We start from the raw sequence: 25,607 nt of genomic DNA on the forward strand, positions 1-25,607 counted from the left end.
TGGATAGACTGTCTAATTTTGAATTAAGAGGGTACATAAAAGAATTGGGATACACAATAACTTGCACATTTAGTATCAAATCTCCAGCAATGACATCTTGGAAGATATTGATAATGATAAGATATTTTAGACTTAAGTTTTACTTTGGAAGATGGAGATATTGTGGAGGTATATATAAAGCACTTGATTGATGATGCCGTTGTAGAACCCACCCCTATTCTATTAGAAAATGTCCCTCATGGAATATGGATGTATCTGATTCAGCTTTTAATAAAGTAAATGATCAAAGTGGGGTAGGTGAAGATCCTTTTACTACCTTTGATACAAGATCTCAATCTACACCAACTCCTTTCACTACTCCTACTGCTACTGGATCTGCTTCTACCGAAACTCCTCCCACTACAACTGCTGCTCCTAAATCTCCTTCCACTACTACTCCTTCCACTACAAATCCTCCACTACAACTGCTTCTCCTAGATCTCCTTCCACTTCTGAGCCTGTCACTGCTGCAAATCATAGTTCTGAAGATTTTGATGATCTAGCTTTAGGCCCCATTGAATCTGATTTCTTAAAATAAGAGGGTTTTGATTACTCAACAGAAGATAATGTTGAGTCTGAATGTGGATTGGTGGGAGATGATGATGAGGACTATGGTAATGATGTACATGAAGAGGTTAGAGAATTAAGGGCTGAAAAGAGATCTTTTCAAAGAAGAAAAAGAAAAGAAAGAGTACAAGTTGTTACTGAAGAGGTACCGATAGGTGAAGCTGGACCAGGTTTAGATTTTGATGAAACTCAAACAGGTAAATAAGTGTTGAAAGAAGATTAGGAGCTGATGAGCCTTATTTTGCAATTTTTTATGATGGAAGTTTTGAAATAGATGAAGGTGACTTTAGTGATGAATGTGTTGAATCTGAAAGAGTAAATTTACAAAGAACTATAAATTTACCAAGAAGAAAGAGGACAAATAATCAGAAAATTATACATGATCCTACTGCCAAGAAAGTTGTATAGCAGTTGGGTAAAATCTTTGCAGATGTGAATGAATTCAAAAGAGCAGTAAGTAAATATGTTGTCCAAAGGAGAGTTAAAATAGAGAAATGTGTAAATGAGACAAAAAGAGTTAGATGTAGATGCAATGAAGGTTGTCCACGGATTTTGTTTGCATGTCTTGACAAAACAACAAACGATTTCACGATAAAGACTTACCATCCAAAGCATAATTGTAACAGCACAACTAGAAATTATTTGTGTAATGCAAAGTTCATATCTGCCCACTTTAGAAAAGGGATTAATGAGCCGCCAAATATAAGAGTTTTCAAGTTGCAAGAGTTGATAAGGAAAAAATTTAAAATTCATGTTGGCAAGCCTACTATTGGGAGGGCAAAAGCTAAAGTGTTGAAAGAGATTATGAGAGATTGTTATGGAATTTGGCAAAATTCTTTACTATAAAGATGAACTGTTGAGAATCAATCCAGGGAGCACTTGTGTTGTTAAACTTGGTGAACCTGATGTTCTTGGTAGGTCAGTGTTTCAGAGCTTTTACATATGCTTTGATTTATTGAAGAAAAGGCATTCCAAAATTGCTGAAAGTTCATAAGTTTAGATGGTTGTTTTCTTAAAAGAGTTTGTAGAGGATAATTGTTAGTTGTTGTGGCCAAAGATGGTAATAACCAGATGTTGTCTCTTGCTTGGGCAGTAGTTGAGTATTAAAAAAAAAAGACATGGACATAATTTATCAAACTGTTGAAGGAAGATTAAGGACTAACAGATGGTGAAAATCTCACCCTGATTACACGTACTATTTTATTTTGTATTTGTCTTTATCAATTTTCATGTATTTGGTTATTATACCATATCTAGATCTATTACAGGAATTAATAGGAGCAATTCAAAATATTTTACCTGTTGCTGAACATAAAATGTGTGCTAAGCACATCTTAGCTAACTGGCTAAGGACTGGAGAGGTCTCCAAAGAAGACAACAGTTTTGGTCTATTGTAAAGAGTACCTTTGAATCTCAACTGAGGAAAAATGTTGCAAAGATAAAGTTACTTGGTTCAGAAAAAATGATAGATGATCTTATGTACTACAACATAGAGTTCTGGTGTAAGGTTTACTTTAATACTCAAGTAAATGTGATTCTATAGACGATAATATGTCTGAGTGTTTTAATTCATGGATATTGGCACCTAGACACAAGACAATTATCAGTATGCTTGAAGAGATAAGAGTAAAGATGATGACCAGAATAGCCAAGTTAAGAGAGTTCACAAATACTTGGGTGTGTGATTTTTCTCCAATGTGTTTGAAGGTACTACATGAGAATATTGATAGATCAATGAATTGTAATATTGAATTTAATGGAGTTGATGGGTTTGAAGTGATAGGTCATCAGCAAGGGAAGAATCATCAAATACAGACAATGGAAAGGGCAAAACTTCAAGTTTTGGCAGACAAAATGTAACATCTTTAACTTTATTTTGGTATGTGATATGAATCTTATATATATTATAGAAAACACAAATAGAAGGTGAGCATTCTACAAAAAGGTCAAGAGGAGGACCACCTGCAGCACCTAGTGCATCTCCAGGACCTGCAAAGAGGTAGAGGAAGGACACCTGCACCTAGTGCATCTGTAGAGCCTAGTGCATCTGCAGCACCTACACAAGGTGCAAGAGGAAGACCACCTGCCAAACTTAGTGCACCTAATGCATCTGCATTAACTGCAAAGAGTGCAAGAGGAAGACCATCTGCAGCACCTAGTGCACCTCCTACATATCCATCACTTGATAATAGTACAAAGGAAGAGGAAGAGGTAGGGGAAACACAACCTCATACAAAAGGCAAACAGTCATTGAAATGAATGTGTTTCAAGATGAAAATGGATTCAAAGCTCTTAATGTAAGTGTTTCCTATTGATTCAATTACACTATTTTTAATGTTTGACTACAAAATCACTCAGTAGTTGTTTCATACTTTGAATACAACCTAGGATGTCAAATTGTAAGATCTTCTCTACTGGTACAACAAAGGTGATAAAATATGCTGATGTTACTGGTAATATTGATTACAAACCAAGTACTGCACCCAAGTTGAAAAGGAATGGAAAAACATCAATCTCAACAAGAGAACTTCAAGAAATGAAAGGATCGAAAAAAATCAAGAGGAAATAGTTCAAGCAATACAATCTAGGAAGTAATGATATTGCAATACTTGTTTTAAGCAGGCATGAAAACATTGCCTATTTTGAATGATGATGTATAAGTATTGAACATCAAATTCTGTTTTTGGTTTGGTTTTTGGTTTTTGATTATAATTTGATCTTATGTAAGGCCTGTTTTACGATCGATTATATCTATTAAAGGTCTTTTCTCTTACAAATTGTGTTATCTTTATCCTTATTTGTTGTAGTATAGATACTAACATAGACATTCTTACAAATGGTGTTATGCAATTGAAAAGATCCATGATATTGATATACAAAATTTCTCATATTACATATGACAATCAAAAGAGAGTTTCAACTCCTTTCACTACTCACTACTCACATACGTTATGACAATTTAATTAGTTCAATACTGGAACGAACTCTACTTTGAAATAGGTTGTTGATGAATAAGGCAACAACACAAATCAAAATACATAAAATGACCTTCCAATCAAACATACACCATTTCAAATTTCTTCATTTGAACCTCTTCTTTACTGCCAAATTATCAAACAAAACTTGTTGCTCATTGATTTAAATCCGTCTCTTCCAAACTTCATCTTCCAATTCTTTGATTTTGTTCACCAATTTTGGGAGGATAAATTGGAATCTTGGATCGATTTCTTCTAAATCTCTCTATTGAAAAAAATTAAAAATTGTTTGACGGAAAAAATAGAAACCATATATTAATGTTATTAACATTCATATCAGTTAAACCCAACAAAATAAAAAAATGAAGAAAGTCACAGACACCATAGTAGGGGCAAAATCAAAATCGTCTTCCGGGATTCGACTTGGACCAAGAAGTCTGCATATGCAACAAACTTCCATGTTTGCATCGTACTATATATGATTTTGAGCATAGGGTCTGATTTTTCTATGCATAGCTTATTCAATTTCACACTTGGCATTACTAACCCTAATTAACACAAAACGAAAAAAAACCAAGCTGTCAAATTTGGGGGGAAAATCAAGCTGAAATTCGAGAAAATTACAAACCCTAAATTCAATATTAGTTGAAGAAGATATGAAAACTTTTGTTAATAAAAAAAATTATGGATGAAGAACAAATAAGAGAGCTTTTGTTCAAGAACAGAAGAGATGGAGATAAATGAATTGGGAAAAGAATAAAAAATAAATATATAGTTAAATAAAGAGTAAAATGACCATTTAAAAGATTATTTGGACTCCATATGGACATTTTATTATGTTCTTAGGCGCTTCAGGGAGGCGAGTTTATGTATGTGGACACATCAGCTTCTGAGTATGAACTGATATAAAAAAAAGTTTATGGAGTAATACCCCCGCAAAGGTTAAAAGTGTGTAGTTTGAAAATTTGGTCAAACCTTGAGGGGCATTTGACCTCTTTCTCTAAAAAATTCTAACGGAAATGTGTATCCAGTAACAGGTGTTAGTGTGAACAAGATTACATAACAGGGTCACTGCATAGTTAGAATGAAAAAGAAGTGAAGATAGAAAAATACTTGCATGTGTATTATCTTCAAGTATCTCAGATACTTCTTCAATTGACGATAAATTCAAACCCTAAATTAATAGTTCTCGTACGTGAAGAAGACTCCAAAATGACTTCTCTGATATCATGTTACCCCAATTCTTTTCAGCTTCGATTAGCATTTAACTGCAGAAAATCTCTACCTGTCTTCTTCTCCTGTATGCGTGTTAGAAAGCTGGAGTGTCCTCGGATTCATTTCTTTCTGTTTGCTGGGAATGACAGGATAAATGATACTAATTATGTTGGAGGTAGAAATACGTGGGTGAATAAAATTCTACGTCCTCAGTTGATGGATGGTATGAAACTGATGATGTTGCTGAAAAAATCGTTGATTCCAAGGGGAAGAAACAGTCATTTGCAGGTGAGTGAGTGAGTGCTTTATGCTGAATGAAATGGAATTGACCTATCGAAGAAATCTGGTTTTGAAGATTTTTGATTTAATGAATGTCTTGATTGAGCTTGTGGTGAAGTACTTTACTTTGACTCTGAGAATTATATTGCCCTCTTATGCATTTTGTGTTCAACTATAGAATGCACTACAATTCCACGAAGAGGGGTCTGGGGAGGTTGGAAAAAGAATTAATGACAGTGAAGGAGCATTCTGGAGAGTAACAATACAAATCAATATGATAATCAAAGTATAAGAAACAACAAAGAGTAACATAAATCCAAGTACAGGAAATTGCAGACTGCATCCATCAACAATTGACTATTTTTCAATATCTAATTAGTTGGAGTCAGTTATATCAATCATGTATCCTTTAGAGGATTATTTGTTATGGTTAAAACTACTTTATAGACATCAACCTACCAAAATCTCTTCTTATATTTATGTTTTATGAAGCTCACATAGACGACCTGTTTAAATGCATAATGCATATTAATCTTTGGAGTGATTAAATAAATAAAAAAATCCTTGGAGTGATAAATTTTTCTTTGTTCTGTTATGGACAAATAACGAGGACATCTTATTTCTAGGTATTGTGGTAGCAGGAGCAGCTGATGTTATCCTTGTGACCTCACTTACTTTTGTTGCCTTCTTTATTGGCAAGCGGAATTTGACAAGTGAGTTTATTTGTCACCTTCTCTGGGGACTGAAAACCACTCATTTCAAGGGCAGCAGATATATTGGAACAATGATGAGATAAAGAATCTATCAAACACATTACATTAGTATGTGGTTAAGAATTACTCCTTTCATATCAAACAAATGATCTTTGAAAGAGCCTCTATAAGACGTGTCTAATAGGTTTTCCTAATAGTTGGATCCATTAGAGATAAAACTGAGTCAACATATGCTTTAAGATTTGTTGAAGTTCTATATTGCATTAATCATCACATATGAGGAGAGTTTAAGTAGTCATAAAAGGGCTACTAACCATTGAAGTTGAGAAATTTCAGTTCAGATATCTTTGTTTCCTTGTTATAGCAGTTAGGTTGTTTAACTATGCCACCTTTCTTTGTTAGTTTGAACAGATGATAATAACAATGCACGTCCTTAGTACTTTTTCTTGAAAGTTGCTAGCTAGTTTGATTCATGACTTTCAAGTGCATGTACATAGGAGTGAAACAGCAGAGGGAACCTTTAATAGCGCTACAAGAAACGCCAATGGCTTATACAGTTGAAGATGGGAAATTTTTAGAGAACAATCGAATAGAAAAAGGTATAAATAATGATCTTTCTTTATATGCAAAAAATGATGGAACTATTGATAAAGTAGAATTAGTGAAGATACGATATAGGACACACATCTTCATGGTTATGTCACTGATGAGACCCATATTCAAAAAGAGTTGAACAATGAAACAGCTATTGGTGATGTATTAGGTGCTAGTGAATCCACATCTAAATCACCTGAAGTGAGGGTTTGTGGCAAGTTGCTTGCTACCTCAACCTTTGAAAACAAGGAATATAGTCTTGTTGCTGGAAAAATAGAATCAACAAATGAATCAGGGGAGAAGGAGTTCAGTGATGCCAAATTAGATGTAGAATCAGTCATAAATCCTAATGGAACAGATCAAATTGATAACCAAGAGAAAATATCTAGTTTATAAGGACCAGGAGATTCCAAAACTTCATTGGAAAAACCTCCTATTGAGCCTTTGATTGTCAATATCTCATTAAAATTACAGTCAGAAACACTTTTAGAACCCAAGATTATGCATCAAGAGTATTTGGAGATTACAATCTCAATTTCAATCAAGAATGTCAACCTCGGCGATGTTGGGTATGTAACAAGAATTGATAGGAAATAGAGGGAAGGAGACGAATTTAAAAAGTTTAGAACTTGAAAGGTTGGGAACTTGAAAAGTCCTCTAATGCTTTATTGAAAAAGGTAATAGTCCCTCATCGGTAATGGAAATGAAAATAGGAGAGTTTAAATAAATAAACACTCCTATTAATTGTTAAAAAGGTTGGAAAGAGGGACCCCCCTCACGCCGTCGTCGCCGTCGTCGCTCGCTTCGGCTTCGGCTTCGGCAAATGATCGAGAGATAATTTTTTGGACAAAATTTATTTTAATTATTTATTAATTAATTTAAATGGCCAAAAATAATTTTTCAAACGGATCCGCGCGAGTGACCCGTTTTAAATTCCATGTTCTGAAAGGTTGCCATTTGAAAGTTTGCAACCCTTTCATTAATGGTCGTGCCTATAAATACCATTCAGTATTCAGAATATTTACGTACGAATTTTCTGATCTTCCTTCTTCTTAAAAAACATATATTTCTTCTCAAGTGCATTCCACAACTTTTTTGAAGTTGTTATTGCACTATAGACATTATATAAGCCATCCTTATAGCTAATAAAATACTCAATAGAGTACCTCATCGAAAAACACAATCAATTCCATATGAGTTGTGGAAAGGAAGAAAACCCAACTTGAAATATTTCAAAGTGTGGGGGTGTTTAGCCAAGGTAGAGGTTCCTTTACCTAAGAGGATTAAAATTGGACCAAAACTAATAGATTGTGTCTTTATTGGGTATGTTGTGAATAGTAAAGCCTGTCGATTTTTGGTTCACAAATCTGATAATCCTGAGATTCATGTTAATACGATAATTGAATCAGATAATGCAGAGTTTTTTGAAAACATTTATCCATATAAAACTGAAAGTGAGTCAACAAGTGAAAGACCTAAACGACCACAAAAAGAATCTATGGAAAATATTCTAACTAGTGAGGAACCTGGGCGAAGTACTCGACAACGAAAATCTATTTCTTTCGGACCAGATTTTGTAGCACTATTGCTTGAAAATGAGCCTCAAACATTTAAAGCAGCTATGTCTTCATCAGAGTCAACTTATTGGAAAGAAGCAGTCAATAGTGAGATTGAATCAATTTTAAGCAATCACACTTGGGAATTGACTGATCTTCCTCCAGGAAATAAAACTTTAGGATCAAAATGGATCTTTAAAAGGAAAATGAAACCTGATGGGACTATTGACAAATATAAGGCTAGACTGGTAGTCAAAGGGTACAGACAAAAGGAAGGTCTGGACTACTTTGACACATATTCTCCAGTAACAAGGATAACATCAATTAGGATGTTAATAGCACTAGCAGCAGTGCATGATCTTAAAATCCACCAAATGGATGTAAAGACAGCCTTCTTAAATGGAGAATTAGAGGAAGAAATTTACATGGAACAACCTGAAGGGTTTATAGTTCCTGGTAAAGAAAAGAAAGTGTGCAGACTTGTGAAGTCACTTTATGGACTCAAGCAAGCACCCAAACAATGGCATGCTAAATTTGATCAAATAATGCTGGCAAATGGATTCAAAATTAACGAATGTGATAAATGTGTTTACATTAAAAACGTTATGAATCATGAAGTCATTGTTTGTTTGTATGTTGATGGCATGTTAATAATGAGTAAAGAAATTGACGATATAAATGCTACTAAGCGCATGTTGTCCAGCAAGTTCGATATGAAAGACTTAGGAGTTGCTGATTTGATCTTAGGGGTCAGGATTATCAAAACTCCCCAAGGACTGGCATTATCTCAATCTCATTATATTGAAAAAGTATTGGATAAGTTCAATTACTTGAATTTCAATGTAGTCAAAACTCCAATTGATTTAAGTTGTACATTTAAAAAGAATGAAGGTCAAAGTGACTCTCAATTGGAATATGCCAGAGTGTTGGGAAGTTTGATGTATATTATGAATTGCACGCGACCAGATATAGCATGTGCTATTAGTAAACTGAGTCGGTACACTAGTAATCCGAATCAAACTCACTGGATGGCTATGAAACGTGTGTTGGGTTATCTAAAATGGACACAACATTATGCTTTGCATTATAATAAATATCCTGTTGTGATTGAAGGATACAGTGATGCAAATTGGATCACCGGGTCAAATGATGTAAAATCCACGAGTGGTTATGTATTCATACTTGGTGGAGGAGCTGTCTCTTGGAAATCTTCCAAACAGACATGTATTGCTCGCTCCACAATGGAATCTGAATTCATTGTTTTGGATAAGGCTGGTGAAGAAGCGGAATGGCTCCGGAATTTCCTAGAGGATATTTCATTCTGGCCCAAACCTGTTGGACCAATTTGCATACATTGCGATAGTCAAGCAGCAATAGGTAGGGCAGGGAACGTTATGTACAACGAGAATTCTAGTCATATACGACGTAGTAATAACACCATAAGACAACTGCTCTCTAGTGGAATTATCACAATTGACTATGTAAAGTCAAGCGATAATGTGTCAGATCCACTAACAAAAGGCCTAGTGAGAGAGGCAGTTGAAAGATCATCTAAGGGAATGGGTTTACGGCTTAGGACAAGTCAGCATGACGGTAACTCTATCTAGCAGACTGGAGATCCCAAGAGCTAGATTCAAGGAGAAAAACAAAGTTGTGGCTGACGGTTCGACATTGTCAATTAACTCAATCCATTCTCATGATGAAGACAATGTTCAGGAAAAGGTTAAAACTTTAAGGCTTGTTAATAAGGTAATAAAGCTTAAAGTTTTTAATGATTTGCTAAGTTTGGTAGATTTGACCAAATAGTGTATCTACGAGATGACACGGTTAGAAATCACCTATGTGGGTGTGAAGTGGAAGCCGCTTCAAAGAGAATTTTATGCCAAAAGCCTATTCTTTATACACTCATGAAACCAGGAAGTGTTCATGGCTTAAACGAACACAACCGTAAGAATCATAAACAGTAAAGGGTTAATTGTGTGACATATGGTTGTCTAGGTATACACCAAAGTTCGATGGTTCAAAGATATCACATCTACCGATTGACCGAGTATATCCGACATATGTTCACTACGGAAAGTCCAAGGGGAAACCTACTTATCCAGATGCAATTAATCCTTGCTTGTAAAGTACACAATTGTCCGTGCATTCCTATGTTATAACTATTCCCCATCAATGTGGGGGATTGTTGGGTGTGTAGCAAGAATTGCTGGGAAATAGAGGGAAGGAGAGGAATTTAAAAAGTTTAGAACTTGAAAGGTTAGGAACTTGAAAAGTCCTCTAATGCTTTATTGAAAAAGGTAATAGTCTCTCATCGGTAATGGAAATGAAAATAGGAGAGTTTAAATAAATAAACACTCCTATTAATTGTTAAAAGGGTTGGAAAGAGGGACCCCCCTCGCGCCGTCGTCGTCGTCGCTCGCTCGCTTTGGCTTCGGCTTCGGCTTCGGCTTCGGCTTTGGCTTTGGCTTTGGAAAATGATCGATCGAGAGATAATTTTTCAATAAATTAGTTGATAATAGAATTTAACCGAAATGTTTTCAAATTTTTAGTTAACCCGACCCGACTCGGATCCGCGCGAGTGACCCGTTTTAAATTCCGTTATATTCAAAATTTTCCGCCATGACTGTTCTTAAAGGTTGCAACTTTCAGGAACAGTCAATACCATTTGAAGGTTTGCAACCTTTCATTAATGGTCGTGTCAATTCTGAAAGGGTAGCAACCTTTCAAAATATATTATTCTTAACTATAAATATCATTCAGTATTCAGAATATTTACGTACGAATTTTCTGATCTTCCTTCTTCTTAAAAAACATATATTTCTTCGTGTACTTTCCTGCTGTGGATTGATTCGCTGACAGTAGAGTTTTTGGTATTTATACTCTACTGATTAAGATCATTTTACCCTGGGAGGTTATATTCCAAATCAAACCCGGATACTAGAGGGGAATAATTTCCTTAAGGGGACACTGTGAATTCAGTGGACTTGATTTTCTTCCTAAAAAGAGAAATAAAAGAGTATTCAACATTCTGGTAAGTTTTACACATTAAATTATTTTTTACAAATAAATTTCTGTTCATCTTATTTACTGGTTCTAAAAATCTCAGTTACTTCGTGTTTCTGAATGATTTATTACAACCAGTAATTTTTTATTTTCTTAACACAGACTGGCAACAGGCGATATATCAGAGGTCTCAAAACCAAAGGAGAGAAGTCATCTTTAAAAGTGCATAATTATTAAAAGGAGACAAATAGTGTAGAACAATGTCAGCTTCACCAATAACTTGTGACCAACTCGAAAAACAATTTTAAGGATGTCAATGGAAGAGGATCTTCTGTTAACTCAATAGATTCTGGTGATGTCTTTAACTTTGTTGGTATAGCTGCTCCATCTACTACCTCTGCAGGCACTTCCTGGGAAGGTTCTGGTACCTGCCACTACTGATCAAATCCAAAGTCAGGTACTAGCAGCATTACAAGTTTTAAAGGTACATGAAAATTACTTTTCCTTCATTAGAAGAATTCCTCAGAACCCCTACCTGGAGCCAAACAATGGCCTTTTCCACTTTACTTTCTTGATGACTCTTAATACCAATATCATGATTTTACTTCGATGTACCATGTAACTGCAAGTTTGGTTCAACAAAATTTCGTTAGTATGGAGTGAGATCTTCTGGAGTAAGATATTACCTTTCCATATGCGAAGTGTTCCTCTCTGAAAATAATATAGAAGTATTGCCCTGTTTTAGTTGACAAGAAAGATATGAGTAGATAAATGATAGGCAATATCCTTCTGAAAATTTCCCCATGGAAAATATGTATCTTCCATAATCTCTCTTGCCTACGAAAAATGGTGGATTTTGATGACTTTTGTTTACCATGCTTACAACCTATAGAAGTCTATACTAACGACCCTTATTTTATTGTTAAGTCGAAGATGCTAGTAGAGTTTGTCTATTTTGGCTGAAGTAAATAAAGGAACATGCTTTAAAATTTTACTGCCTGAAACTCTTGCATTTTCATATTTTTCTGGTAAATAACATAGCAGAATCTTATACTTTTGTTCTTTTAGGGATAGATAACAGAGTGTCTATGCAAACTAGAACAAGGTCACTTGGTGCAAGTGCAACTATCTTGTACTGAGATATTAAGGGTCAAACTGTAATAGGATTAATATGTTTGACATATAGCTTTAGATATGAAGGATAGATTTCTCTTTGCTACTGTAAGTAAACCTGTTGTCCAGTTGGATTACTTCATCACTATAATTGTTTAGAGGCACTCCTCATGCTGTCTACGTTGAGTCACCGGGAAGATGGAAAGCCTTAGAGCCCGTTTGGATGGGCTTACAAAAAGCAACTTTTAAAAAATACTTTTCAAAGTGTTGAAACTTATTTTTTAAATAAGTAGTTATGTGTTTGGATAAAAGTGCTTCAGTTGAAAAAAAATTGTTGATGTGTTTGGCAAATAAGTGTTGGTAAACACTTTTTTTATGAAAATGTCTGAAATACCCTTAAAATTGTTAATATGATAAAAAGTTGATTAATTTAATGTTCTTATACATAAAATTTTTGAAATAAAACTAATTTATACTTTACATCCACAAGTAATAATATTTTCTATCATTCAAATATTTCTTTATCATCACACGTTTTTTTATAATAATAATAATAATAATAATAATAATAATAAATAAATAAATAAATAATAATAATGATAATAACAATGACAAAAATAATAATAATAATAATAATGACAATAATAATAATATAATAATAATAAAAATAATAATAAGAATAAGAATAATAAAAATAATAATAATAATAATAATAATAATAAAAATAATAGTAATAATATTAATAATGATAATAATGATAATAAAGATAATAATAATAAAGAATTAAGGGCAAAAAGGTAATATACTTGGTCAACATAAAATGACTTTTAAGTTGAAAAAAAAACATCTCTCACATAGCTTTTAGCTTTTGGCATAAAATAAGTCACTTTGATAATTGTCAAACACTCTAATAAGTCAAAAATTGACTTTTAAGTCAGTTTGACCAGCTTTTACGCTCATCCAAACAGGCTCTTAGGGATCGTTTGGTATAAAAATTAGTAATGCAGGGATTAGGAATGCAGGGATATCAATGTAGGGATCATCAATGCAGGGATTATCAATGCAGGGATTAGCAATGCATGGATCATTTTTTATCAAGTGTTTGGTTCATTTTTTCTAACATAATGATCTTTTTGGTTTAGAACTCTAAAATAAACTTTTTCAGAATTTTACCCTTGAATTATTATGTTATACATTTCATGTAATTACCATATTTATTATGATTTAAAACTTGAATGCGAAGTGTTTATCAAATTTAATTCACTTGAGAAAATCTCACGTCATAGACGGGATGAAATTATTTTAAGTATCCATGACCAATTCTTACCTCCTCCTCTCTTAACAAAATAAGAAACGGTAGCCAACGAGATCTACCTATGGAACCATAAAGATGAAATCTTGACAACTTTGTAACGGGATTCAAGCTTATACCTAGAATCGATCAGAAACACCATATAATAGTAAGGAAGTCGCTATTGATAAAAGCATAAGAACCCATTACGCATCTTATTTTCTTGAAGTTGTAAGGAAGGACAAGAACTCCAGCTCCAACTGCTGCTATGAAACGGTTTGGACAGAAAATTCCTTTTCAGTTAAAATTTGAATACGAACTAAATCGAATCACTTGATGAAAACAGGACAAGCGATTTCAAAAATTAGAATAGCTTGAATATCTTTATCAATTGTAAGGAGGCATAAAAAAATTGAGGGGCAATTTAGTCATTTGATTCTTAATCCAAGTATTAGTAAACCTTGAATTAGTAATCCCTTGATATCCTTGGTATTAGATAAGACCACATATGATGTATTAAGTTATCCATGTATTAGGTGTGCTTGAGTTGAATTATTGAACCAAACATTGTATTGAGTGGACTAAATTTTAATCCAAGGATTATTTCTGTTAGTGAAAAACTTACTAGATAACAAAAAAATACAAGATTACAATTGAAAATAAAATGAAGAAAATAAATTTCTTCAAGACTGAGGCGCGGATATCTCGCTCTATTTAAGGAGATTCAAGCGCACTGCAACAAATGTTTTTCACCGGTCCAACAGTAGTTCTCTTTTACTTATCCCCTCCAGGATACAACAGCCTTTCCACAAAAGTTAACTCAACAACTTTGGACAAGAGTTGAGTCTAAAGCTCCACAAGAAGAACACCTCCCTTCAACTAATAAGAACTCTCTTTTTTGACAAACTCTTTAACTCTATATTTTTCTCTTGTATGTTGTGTGTACCAAACCAAATGAAGACCACCACTATTTGACTATAAGAAGTCTTCCTAGCAATGAATAGGAAGATAATGGAGGTAGTAAAAAGTGAAGATAATGGTCTTAGGAGTTTCATAGGTTACATAGGTTACAATAGGAGTTACATAGGTTAGAAAGAGAGGAATTAAGAATGAAATAAAGTGATGGATAACCAATTCTAATAGATGATGTAGAATTTATCCATTTCAATGTTTATTGGAATGTCTTTATCTCACAATGAATTCAGCCAATAAAGCCAAAAGTAATTGCATTACATGGCTACCAAGTCAAAGATGAATAGCATGATTAAATTGATAGTTTAAGACACAAATGTCTACCAACGATCATTCTTATAGCTCCAAAATAAAGCAATTTAATATGTTAAATATTATTATTAAAATGCTAATAATCTAATAATCCCCCACTCATTTTAATATTTAGATAAGAGAGTATATCAGCTGAAGGAAGACTATCATGCATAATGAAGGTGCTCTGCATTGAACCTCCATTTAGTGAAACATTAACTTTTATCCAGAGTCGTAGTGGTCTTAGACTTGAACTATGACTGCTTAAGGGAAATAAAATATCACCATTCACACATATTAATCAAGGTGTTGACATGACCTTCAATAGCCAGCACGTTATGGTCGTGTGTTATTCCGATTTCATGAGTGCATTTAGGAATAAGTCTCATTCTCATAGGAAGCGACCTACTTCCACACATCATATAGGTGAAACTATCGAGAGTGCTCCTGTAAGCTTACTCCACCCATACGGGCTACAAATATTTATTAAGAGTTTAATTACTCAACCTTACAAACTATAGAAAACGATGCACTCACATCATAGGGAAGGAATAAAAATATAGAACATTTTTCACAACAAGTCATCATATGATTAGTTTTTTCCTTTGAACCTGGTTATAGGATCTCTAGTCCCCAGGTTGGGTTTCCTCATATATGACTCAAGGATTTATAGGCTACAATCTCATCCCACTCGATGTGCACCAAACCTTTACTCTTGTTAAGGCCTTAGTAAGAAGATCTGCAAGATTATCACAAGATTTGACATAATCAACATTAAATGGTACCATTTATCAAATATGATCGTACATTATTGTGTTTCCTCCTTATAGGTCTGGATTTGCCATTGTAATAACGGTTTTGAACTCTACCAATTGCAGCGGTGCTATCACAATGAATTAAAATAGGAGGAATTGATTTTTCATAATAAGGAATTTGAACTAATAAATCTCTTAACCAATTTGCTTCCTCACTAACTAAAACTAAAGCAATTAGTTCAGCCTCCTTGGTAGATTTAGCAATTATAGTTTGTTTTTTTGATCTCCAACAAATAGCACCACCACCTAAATTAAATATATAACCAGTGGTAGAACAGGATTCACCTAACAAAGTGTTTCAATCTGCATCACAAAAGCCTTCAAGTATAGCTGGATATATTTTATAGAACAAACCACAATTTTTTGTTCCAATTAAATATCTCGTAACTCTTGTTATAGCATGTCAATGTTTATTACCTGGCTTGCTTGTAAACCTGCCAAGTACTCCTACTGCATATGCAATATGAGGCCTAGTGCAATCAGTCACATATCTCAAATTTTTTATTATGCTAGAATATTCCTTTTAATTTATCACATCATTTTTCACTTTCAACAGGAAATAAGTGAACACTAAAATCAAAAGGGGTAGCAACATGCTTGTAATCATGAAAGTTATATTTTTTCAAAATTTTCTCAACATAATGTGACTGGTCAAGTAAAATTTCCTCACATGTTCTTGTTATTTTTATTCCAAGAATAAAATTTGCCTCACCAAGATCTTTCATATCAAAATGGTTTCTAAGAACATTTAGCTTCATCAATAACATTCATGTTAGAGACAAAGATCAACAAATCATCAACATATAGGCAAATAAAATTTCCTCACATGTTCTTGTTATTTTTATTCCAAGAATAAAATTTGCCTCACCAAGATCTTTCATATCAAAATGGCTTCTAAGAACATTTTTAGCTTCATCAATAACATTCATGTTAGAGACAAAGATCAACAAATCATCAACATATAGGCAAATAAACACATGTAAATTATTCCAAGAATTATGGTATATGCACTTATCACACTCATTTGTTTTAAAACCATTTTCAATCATGCAGAAATCAAACTTTGCATGTCATTGCTTAGGTGTCTGTTTCAAGTCATATAGGGATTTAGTTAGTTTACATACTTTGCTTTCTTGGCCTGCTTCAACAAAAACACTCGCGTTGATCGATATAAATTTCTTCATTTAGGTCTCCATTTAGAAAAGCAGTATTTACATCCATTTGATGAATTTGCAAATCAAAAATTGCAGTCATAGCAACTAAAAGTCTAATGGATGTAATTCTTGTTACCGAAGAAAAAGTATCAAAAAATTCTAGGTCTTCTAGTTGTTTAAAACCTTTTGCAACTAGTCTAGCCTTGTATTTATCAATAAAACCATCCGGTTTCAATTTTTTCTTAAGACCCATTTGCAACCAATTGTTTTACAACCCGGTGGTAAATAAACTAACTTCCAAGTTTTATTAGAAATTAGATATTTCATTTCATCATTTACAACATCTTTCCAAAAATTAGAATCATGTGAAGATAATGCTTCTTTCAAAGTTAGAGGGTCATTTTCAACATTAAACACATAAAAATCAGAACCAAAATCTTTTTCTACTCTAGCTCTTTTACTTCTTCTTAACTCAAAATCACCAAATTCTTTATTTTCAAAGTTGAAGTAAAAGAACTAGGTAGTGACAAAATATTTTGTTCAATCCTTTGACCCCCACTATTTTTAGTATCAAAAGAAAATTTATTTTCATGAAAAATAGCATCACCAGATTCTATTACAATATTATCTTCAAGATTAAAAAAATCTATAGGTTGTACTATTTGAAGCATAACCTAGAAAAGCACAGGTAGTAACTTTCTTACCCAACTTTGTAATCTTGGGATCCATTAGCCTCACAAAGGCTAGACAATCCCAAACTCTTAGATATCCCAAACTTGGCTTGTAACCTTTCCATAATTCAAAAGGTGTCAATTTAGACTTTTTATGAGGCACATGATTCAACACATAACAAGCAGTTAAGATAGCTTCACACCAAAAATTTAAAGGTGCATGTGACTCAATAAGCATGACATTAGTCAATTCAATCAAAGTTCTATTTTTCCTTTCTGCTACTCCATTAGACGAAGGAGAGTAAGGAGGAGGAGTTTCATGAATTATTCCCAATGATCTAACAAAAGAATAAAACTTATTTGACTCATATTCACGACCTCTATCACTTCTAATTTTTTTTATTTTTCTTCCAGACTGATTTTCAACCTCATGGAGATAAGTTTTAAAAATTTTCAAAAGCATTACTTTTATTTTTCATCAAGTAAACATATGTAAACTTAGAAAAGTCATCAATGAAAGTGAAAAAATATCTATCACCTCCAAGTTAGAATTTCACCAAGTTCAGAAATATCAATATGAACCAATTCTAAAAAATCAGTTTTTCTTTCAATTTGAAATTGAGGCTTTTAGTGATCTCGGTTTTACTACAAGCCTCGCACTTTTAAAAATTCTTTTTAATCATTGGGATAAATCCTAAACTACTCATGATTACAACATAACGATCATTAGTATGACACAAACAAGCATGCCAAAAATTGGTAGAAGAAAGCATATAAACAAAAGTAGAAGTTATTCATTACAACATACCTCTAACCCACAAAAGTACTCTTCTTGACTATTACATACAGATTCAATAATCTGTTTAAAGCCTGCTTTATTAAGAAGAAAACTAGACATCAAATTTTTTCTCATAGAAGGAGTATAAAGTACATCTTTCAATGTTAATACCCTTCCAGAAGTAAAACACAATTTAACATTTCCCTTTCCAAGCACTTGAGTAGTGTCAGCATCACCAAGTATGATGGTTTTGGGCTCCTCAATATGAATATATTTTTTAAATCAGTCTTTGTCATAATAGACATGACGGTTTGCACCTGAGTCAACCCACCATCCATCAATATTCTCAACCATGTTTATGTCGATAATCACCGCCACAAAAGGTTCTTCGGTAACGTTTGCCTGAGGGTTAGGACCACGTTTTTGAAATCTGCAAAATCGAGCAATATGCTCACTCTTGCCACAAACAAAGCATGGTTCCTTTTCTTGAACTTGTTGATTTTGTGCTTGGTGATTTTCACCATTATTTTTCTTGGGAGGTCTACCATTATTTTTCTTGAATTTTTTCTTCTTAGGCTTTAAAGAAGTATTTTTGTGAGTTTCAGGAGTAGCATTATTCGAAATAATTAAATTTACCTTCGATGTGATGTTATTCTCTTCTGTTTGTAAAAGTGCATCTTGGCCCCTTGCTTCTTCTTCAATGCGGATTTTCATGATCAAGGCTTCAAGAGAGATTTCCTTTTGTCTGTGGCGCATAGTTTTTTGAAATTCCTTCCAAGAAGGTGGAAGTTTATCCACTATGCCACAAACAATAAGGTTATCTCCAATTTTAACCTCTTCATACCTAAGCTCTCCAACGATCATTGTAAAGTCTTGAGCTTGGTCTACCACTAATTTGTTGTCCATCATTTGAAAACGAAAAAATCTACTAGTGGCATATTTTTCGCTCCCGCCTTTTCGGTATCATATTTACTCTGCGCTTTCAAAATTTTCTTTGCAGTAGAGTAAGTTCTATCATAATAATCATAAAAATTATCAGACAAAAAGAAGAATATAATACTGACACTTATAAGAATCTCCATCGTACTTTTTCACTTTCTCTAAATGAGAAATAGTTTCATCATCATTCATAGAGGTGATGTCTTCTTTATTAGGATTTTTCTTAGTTAACACATAAGAAACATTGATAAGACTTAAGTAGAAAAATACTTTACCCTTCCATCTCTTAAAATGGTTACCATTGAACCGAAATTGCTTGTTAAGGTCTCCCATTTTGACATCCGCGGTTTTTTCAATTGTAGTCATGATGAATCTCCTTAAAATTGTTAGTGAAAAACTTACTAGATAACAAAAAAAATACAAGATTACAATTGAAAATAAAATAAAAAAAATAAATCTCTTCAAGGCTGAGGCGCGGATATCTCGCTCTCTTTAAGGAGATTCAAGCCCACTGCAGCAAATGTTTGCCACTGGTCCAGCAGTAGTTCTCTTTTACTTGTTCCCTCTAGGATACAACAGCCTTTACACAAAATATAACCCAACAAGAGTTGAGTCTAAAGCTCCACAAAAAGAACACCTCCCTTCAACTAATAAGAACTCTCTTTTTTGACTATCTCTTTCACTCTATATTTTTCTCTTGCATGTTGTGTGTACCAAACCAAATGAAGACCACCAGTATTTATACTACAAGAAGTCTTCCTAGCAATGAATAGGAAGGTAATGGAGGTAGTAATAGTGAAGATAATGGTCTTAGGAGTTCCATAGGTTACAATAGGAGTTACATAGGTTACATAGGTTAGAAAGAGTAATGGAGGAATTAAGAATGAAATAAAGTGATGGATAACCAATGCTAATGGATGACGTAGAATTTATCCATTCCAATGTTTATTGGAATGTTTTTATCTCACAATGAATTCAGCCAATAAAGCCAAAAGTACTGGCATTACATGGCTACCAAGTCAAAGATGAATAGCATGATTAAATTGGTAGTTTAAGACACAAATGCACCAACGATCATTCTTATAACTCCAAAAAAAGTAATTTAATATGTTAAATATTAATATTAAAATGCTAATAACCTCACAATTTCAATTAATACCTCCTATGAAACGGTTCCTTAGTGCTTTGCACTTTGTTGGACAAAGAGCATGTCTAGAACAAGATTTCCATAATATGCCACAGAATGAAAAGAAAACTGAAGGCAGACTTTTCTGAGTTCTACTTCTGTCCCTCTACCACCTCCTACCACCCAATACAATTAACCCTACACTCTCATGAATAGCCTCACCATGTCTTTAGGATGAAAATTTAAACGTGTGTTCATATCATCGTATTCAATTTATGTTTCATTCTTGAGAGACTTAAATATGTTACATAATATTAATGGTAAAAACTCTTTAATCCCATATTGTTTTTGCAGTTGTGCACATAAAGAGTTCTGCCACTGGTTTAGAATCTTTAAATTCTAGGTTATTGAGGCTGATGTTCAACCTGGAGACCTTTGTACTCGACGTGAATATGCTCGCTGGTTAGTGAGTGCTAGTACCATTTTATCAAGGTTTTTCCTGTCTAACCTTTATAAACTTCTACATGGTTGATCTTGTCATGCTTTTTACCACTTGAAAATAAAGTAATTACCAATGAGGAATAGCGGGGGCTTTTGAATTTTTTTTTGCAGAACCAATGCCTCAAAGGTTTACTCTGCAATGTACATTGAGAATGTTACTGAACTTGCCTTTGATGATATTACGCTTGATGATCCAGACTTCCCTTCCATACAAGGTAGAGCTTCAGAATCATCCATTTTCTTCTCCGAGATCTGCTTTTACCTATGTTAAATACTTTGAAGTTGCTATCTGTGACTGCCAATTATTTCCAGGCTTGGCTGAAGCAGGCCTAATTTCTAGCAAGCTCTCAAGACATGACAAGAAGTCATCTTCATATCCTGACCAAAGTCCCTTCTTCTTCACTCCCGAAAGGTTTAATACTGCTCAAAATAACTTCTCTTTGTTCTACCCTCTCTTCATCAATAGCGCCTCACATTTGATGTCATATGAGTATTGCTACTTTTATTATTCTTAGACCTCTATATCATATTATTTGCTGATAAAAATTGACCCTGGTATTCTTACAGGCTAACTTCATGTCTGTAACGACCTGTTTAGTCGTTTTGAGCAACAGATTTCAATTCTGGAAAAACTGGCAGAAGCGACGGACCCCACGACGGACCGTCATGGGCATGACGGACCGTCGCAGGGTCTCGTTTCAAAACACTTAGAAAATCTGAAATTGGGTACTGAAAATTGACTCTCTGAACTTCGTGACGGAATGGCAGGACGGACCGTCACAGGCGTGACGGACCGTCACAGAGCCTTCAGTGAAAATCCATTCTCTGAACCTTGCGACGACCTGCAGGACGGACCGTCGCAGGCACGACGGTCCGTCACAGGTTGCATAATACCAATCGGAATCGGAATTCTGATTAAGTTTTAAAGGGGCGTTTTGGACTATTCCTGCTATAATTATATATTTCATGGGTTTATATTAATAACTCAATTTCTTGGGGGATAAAAGAGATAACCTTAAGTCAATTAGTGGGTTATTATTGCCATCTTTTATTCTTAATTATATACTAATTAGGGTAAAAGAAAGAAGGTTTGAATAAAGAAAAATAGAAAGAACAAGAGAGAAAGGGAGAATCGAACGAGGAAGAAAGAAAAACACAAGGCTTTGGGAAATTCTTGCTTGATCACTAGTCTTCGGTGGAGGTAGGTTATGGTTTTCATGTTATTCGTAGTAAACTCTTAATAGCGAATGATATGTATTGATAGTATTGTAAAACCTGCTATGTGCTTAATTGTATGCTTGCATGAACGTGATTATATAATTGTGATTATATTAAGCATGATGAAGCTATTGAATCTCAAATCTTGATAAAAACCTAATCTCTTGTTAATGATGATGCCTTGGTAAGGGAGAAGGCTTGATGAACTAAAGTAATGAGATTGATGATGCTTTGGTATAAGAGAAGGCTTGACGACTTGATAGAATGAGATTAGGGGATCGGGTGTCACGAACCGACACGTAGATTTAGGGGATCGGGTGTCACGAACCGACACGTAGATTTAGGGGATCGGGTGTCACGAACTGACACGTAGATTTAGGGGATCGGGTGTCACGAACTGACACGTAGATTTAGGGGATCGGGTGTCACGAACCGACACGTAGATTTAGGGGATCGGGTGTCACGAACCGACACGTAGATTTAGGGGATCGGGTGTCACGAACCGACACCTAGATTTAGGGGATCGGAGTGTCACGTTCCGACACATAGTGGTAGGGGATCGGAGTGTCACGTACCGACACAAGAGGATTAATGAATATGAGGGAGCGGAGTGTCACGTACCGACACAAGAGAAATAAAGATAATGAATCTTGAAAGATGTTAATATATTCAATCTAATGAACATGATTCCCAAATGAGTATGGTATTGAGGCTTGAGTCCTCATGTGTGAACTTGACGGTAATTGTAAATGATATAGTGCTTGTTGTTGCTACATCTTGAGTATCATAGTTGATTTTATGATATTACTTGGTATATATTGTTTTCTATTTTGAGTTGGCCGATGATATCTACTCAGTACCCGTGTTTTGTACTGACCCCTACTTTTATTGTTTTCTTCTTTGTTATTTGTGGAGTGCAGCAAACGTGCCATCGTCTTCAACTCAACAGTAATTCTAGCCAGTCTTCGTCACACCGGATCTTCAGGGTGAGCTAATGCTTCTAGCTTGGACTGGATCTTCTTCCTCATGTCTTGATGCCTTAAAGTTCCGGCATGGACTAGCTTTTATTTGTTTTAGCTTTTAGAATACTCTTAGTTTAGTAATTCGATCATAGATGTTCTTGTGATGATGACTTCCAGATTTTGGGGATAATAATAGTTATTGATTTTATTAATGAGTTTAAGTCTTCCGCATTACTTTCTGTTGATATTATATTGAAATGTTAAGGTTTAGATTGGTTGGTTCGCTCACATAGGAGGGTAAGTGTGGGTGTCAGTCGCGGCCCGGTTTTGGGTCGTGACAATGTCAGTGCTAATATAGTTTTGAGGCCAAATAGTGTTCCCAAAATCAGGTTCCTTTATAACATTAAAGTTTTTTTATTGCAGTCCTTTATCACGTCAGCATCTTGTCAGTTGGAAGATGGCCCTAGAGAAAAGACAGCTTCCAGTAGTTGACCAGAAGGTTGCATACAAATCGATAAGAAATGTTGGTTTTACATGTTTATGACACATAACAGTGACTAACCAGTAGGTGCAACAATTCTCTTATTTATGGGCAGTCCCTGCAGAAGGTCTCTGGATGGATAGATACTGATAAGATGCATGGCCAGCACTGGTAGCTGACTTGTCATCAGGTGAATGGGGAATAACAGCCCTTGCATTTGGTAACTTCTGTTCACTGCAATCATTTCCGACATGAATCATCTTTTTCATGAGAAATGAAAAGTATTATTATTTGCCGACCTATCATCAATACAGGATTTACAAGACTCTTCCAGCCATATAAAACTGTGACAAAAGGTCAAGCCGCTATTGCCCTAGCAACTGGTGAAGCTTCTGATACCATTGTTGAGGAACTTTCGCGCATTGAGGCCGAGTCAATTGCTGAAAAAGCTGTTGCATCATATAATTCTCTGGAAGCTCAAGTTGAGAAAGATGTGAATGCAAGTTTTGAGAAGGAACTCATATCGGAAAAGAAAAGGGTTGATATTATGAAGAAGTTGGCTGAGGAAGCAAGGCAAGAGTTGGAAAGCTTGAGAGCTGAGCGCAAAGCAGAGCATCTTGTAATTATGAAGGAACGAGCTGCTGTTGATTCAGAACTGGAAGTTCTTTCCAGGTTCAGACATGAGGTAGAGGAACAACTGCAGAGCTTTAAGAGTGACAAAATAGATATCTCATATAAAAAGGAAAGGCTTGGCAAATTTCATAGAGATGCAGAAATGGAAAACCAAGAGATTGCACGGTTACAATATGAGCTTGAGGTTGAAAGGAAAGCAATATCCATGGCTAGGTAAGAAACATATTGTTAACTTTCATGGCTTGAGTTCTCTTCTCTAATACCTGGACAGCTCATGGCTCTAGTAAGGTGAGTATATTACCTGGCTAACTAATCAATCACACTGTATGTTCCAGTTGGTCATCTACCATTTACTAGCTGTAAATCCCTTATGTGATCTAGTGACATTTAGATTTCTGGGAAGTTGCAACAACGTGAGAGTCGTTCTGCTTGAATACACTTTCTGGTGAAGGAAAGATGAGAAAAGTACCAAAAGTTTCTTCATTTAATTTCTTTCCTGATGTTGCCACCACTAGCTCCTCTGGTCCTTTTTTCTAAACCTTATAACTTGAATTTTGTTTTGTCAAATGTATAAGCTGGTCGCATTTGTTAAAGATAGCTGACAATGGGCAAAGTGGCCCTGGCTATAATTTAAGCCGCTGATACTCTGCACTTGCATGTTTCATGTTGAAACATTTCATTTATCTTTTATTTGGTTCAACAATTTCATACTAATGCTAAAAATATATTCAGTTGCATTTCACCTTTAGCTCATCATGTTTTAATCTTGCACCCAGAGCTTGGGCTGAAGGTGAGGCTAAAAGAGCTAGAGAGCGAGCAAAAACACTGGAGGCGACTAGACACCGTTGGCAGAGGCAAGGCATCAACAAAGTGGTAGTTGTCAATGTACAAGAAGATTTGAATGTTGATGTTACATGGCTCAGTGCTGGAAATCAGTTAGTTGAAGAGAGTGTTAATAGAACTGAAAGTTTGATGGACAAGCTCAAAAGGAAATGGCCGATACTGTAAGAGCGAAATCAAAAAAGACAATTCATCAAATAATGGAAAAGATACTCCCTCTGATATCTGTGCTCAAGGAATGGGCACAGAAAAGCAGACACACAAATGGCAGAGCTAAAGGATAACGTCCCATATGGGTGGCTCCGTCAACAAGCGATCCAACATAGAGCAGTTGATATTGGCTCAGGTTTCATGGATGGAATGTAACAATTTTGCTGGTAATTGCAAGGAAAGAGTATCACAGATATTCAAGGCGTGACTGAACTCAGTATTACATGTTCTTGTATCAATCTTGTACAAACCAAAATAATCATTCATATACTAAGGAAATTTGCCCTCTATAAATTGAAGTGATGGAGACACCATATTTGGAACACAATGGTGCTTGCAGATGAAATATTTCATCTTTCAGCCAAAGTTTAAAGGCAGTGGCTTGTTTTCCCAACTGTATTATTGTGCCTAAAATTAATTGTAGAGCGACTCTTTGTGTATCAAATTGTCCATGTATTGTATATGATTATCATGTTACCTGCTTTCCATTTCTCCAAACAAAAGCAAAGATGTCCAATTGACTTTTTATAAATACCAAATTGATTGTCCTACCCCAAAGATGTACACATGTTAAGCACATATATTTCAACAGCATGTTAACTGTCAAAAGTTTGTTTCCTTTTCCCTGTCAACATGGGCAAATTTCTTGGCCCAAGTCATTTCAAAGA

At 34.7% G+C, this 25,607-nt stretch overlaps 1 pseudogene; it reads left to right on the top strand.

Annotated features, from left to right (window-relative positions):
• Positions 1 to 245: 245 nt before the first annotated feature.
• On the top strand, positions 246 to 25,013 carry LOC101264526 (uncharacterized; annotated as a pseudogene).
• Positions 25,014 to 25,607: the final 594 nt, after the last annotated feature.

Source organism: Solanum lycopersicum, chromosome 6, assembly GCF_036512215.1.
Source record: "Solanum lycopersicum chromosome 6, SLM_r2.1".
In the NCBI taxonomy this organism is placed as follows: domain Eukaryota; kingdom Viridiplantae; phylum Streptophyta; class Magnoliopsida; order Solanales; family Solanaceae; genus Solanum; species Solanum lycopersicum.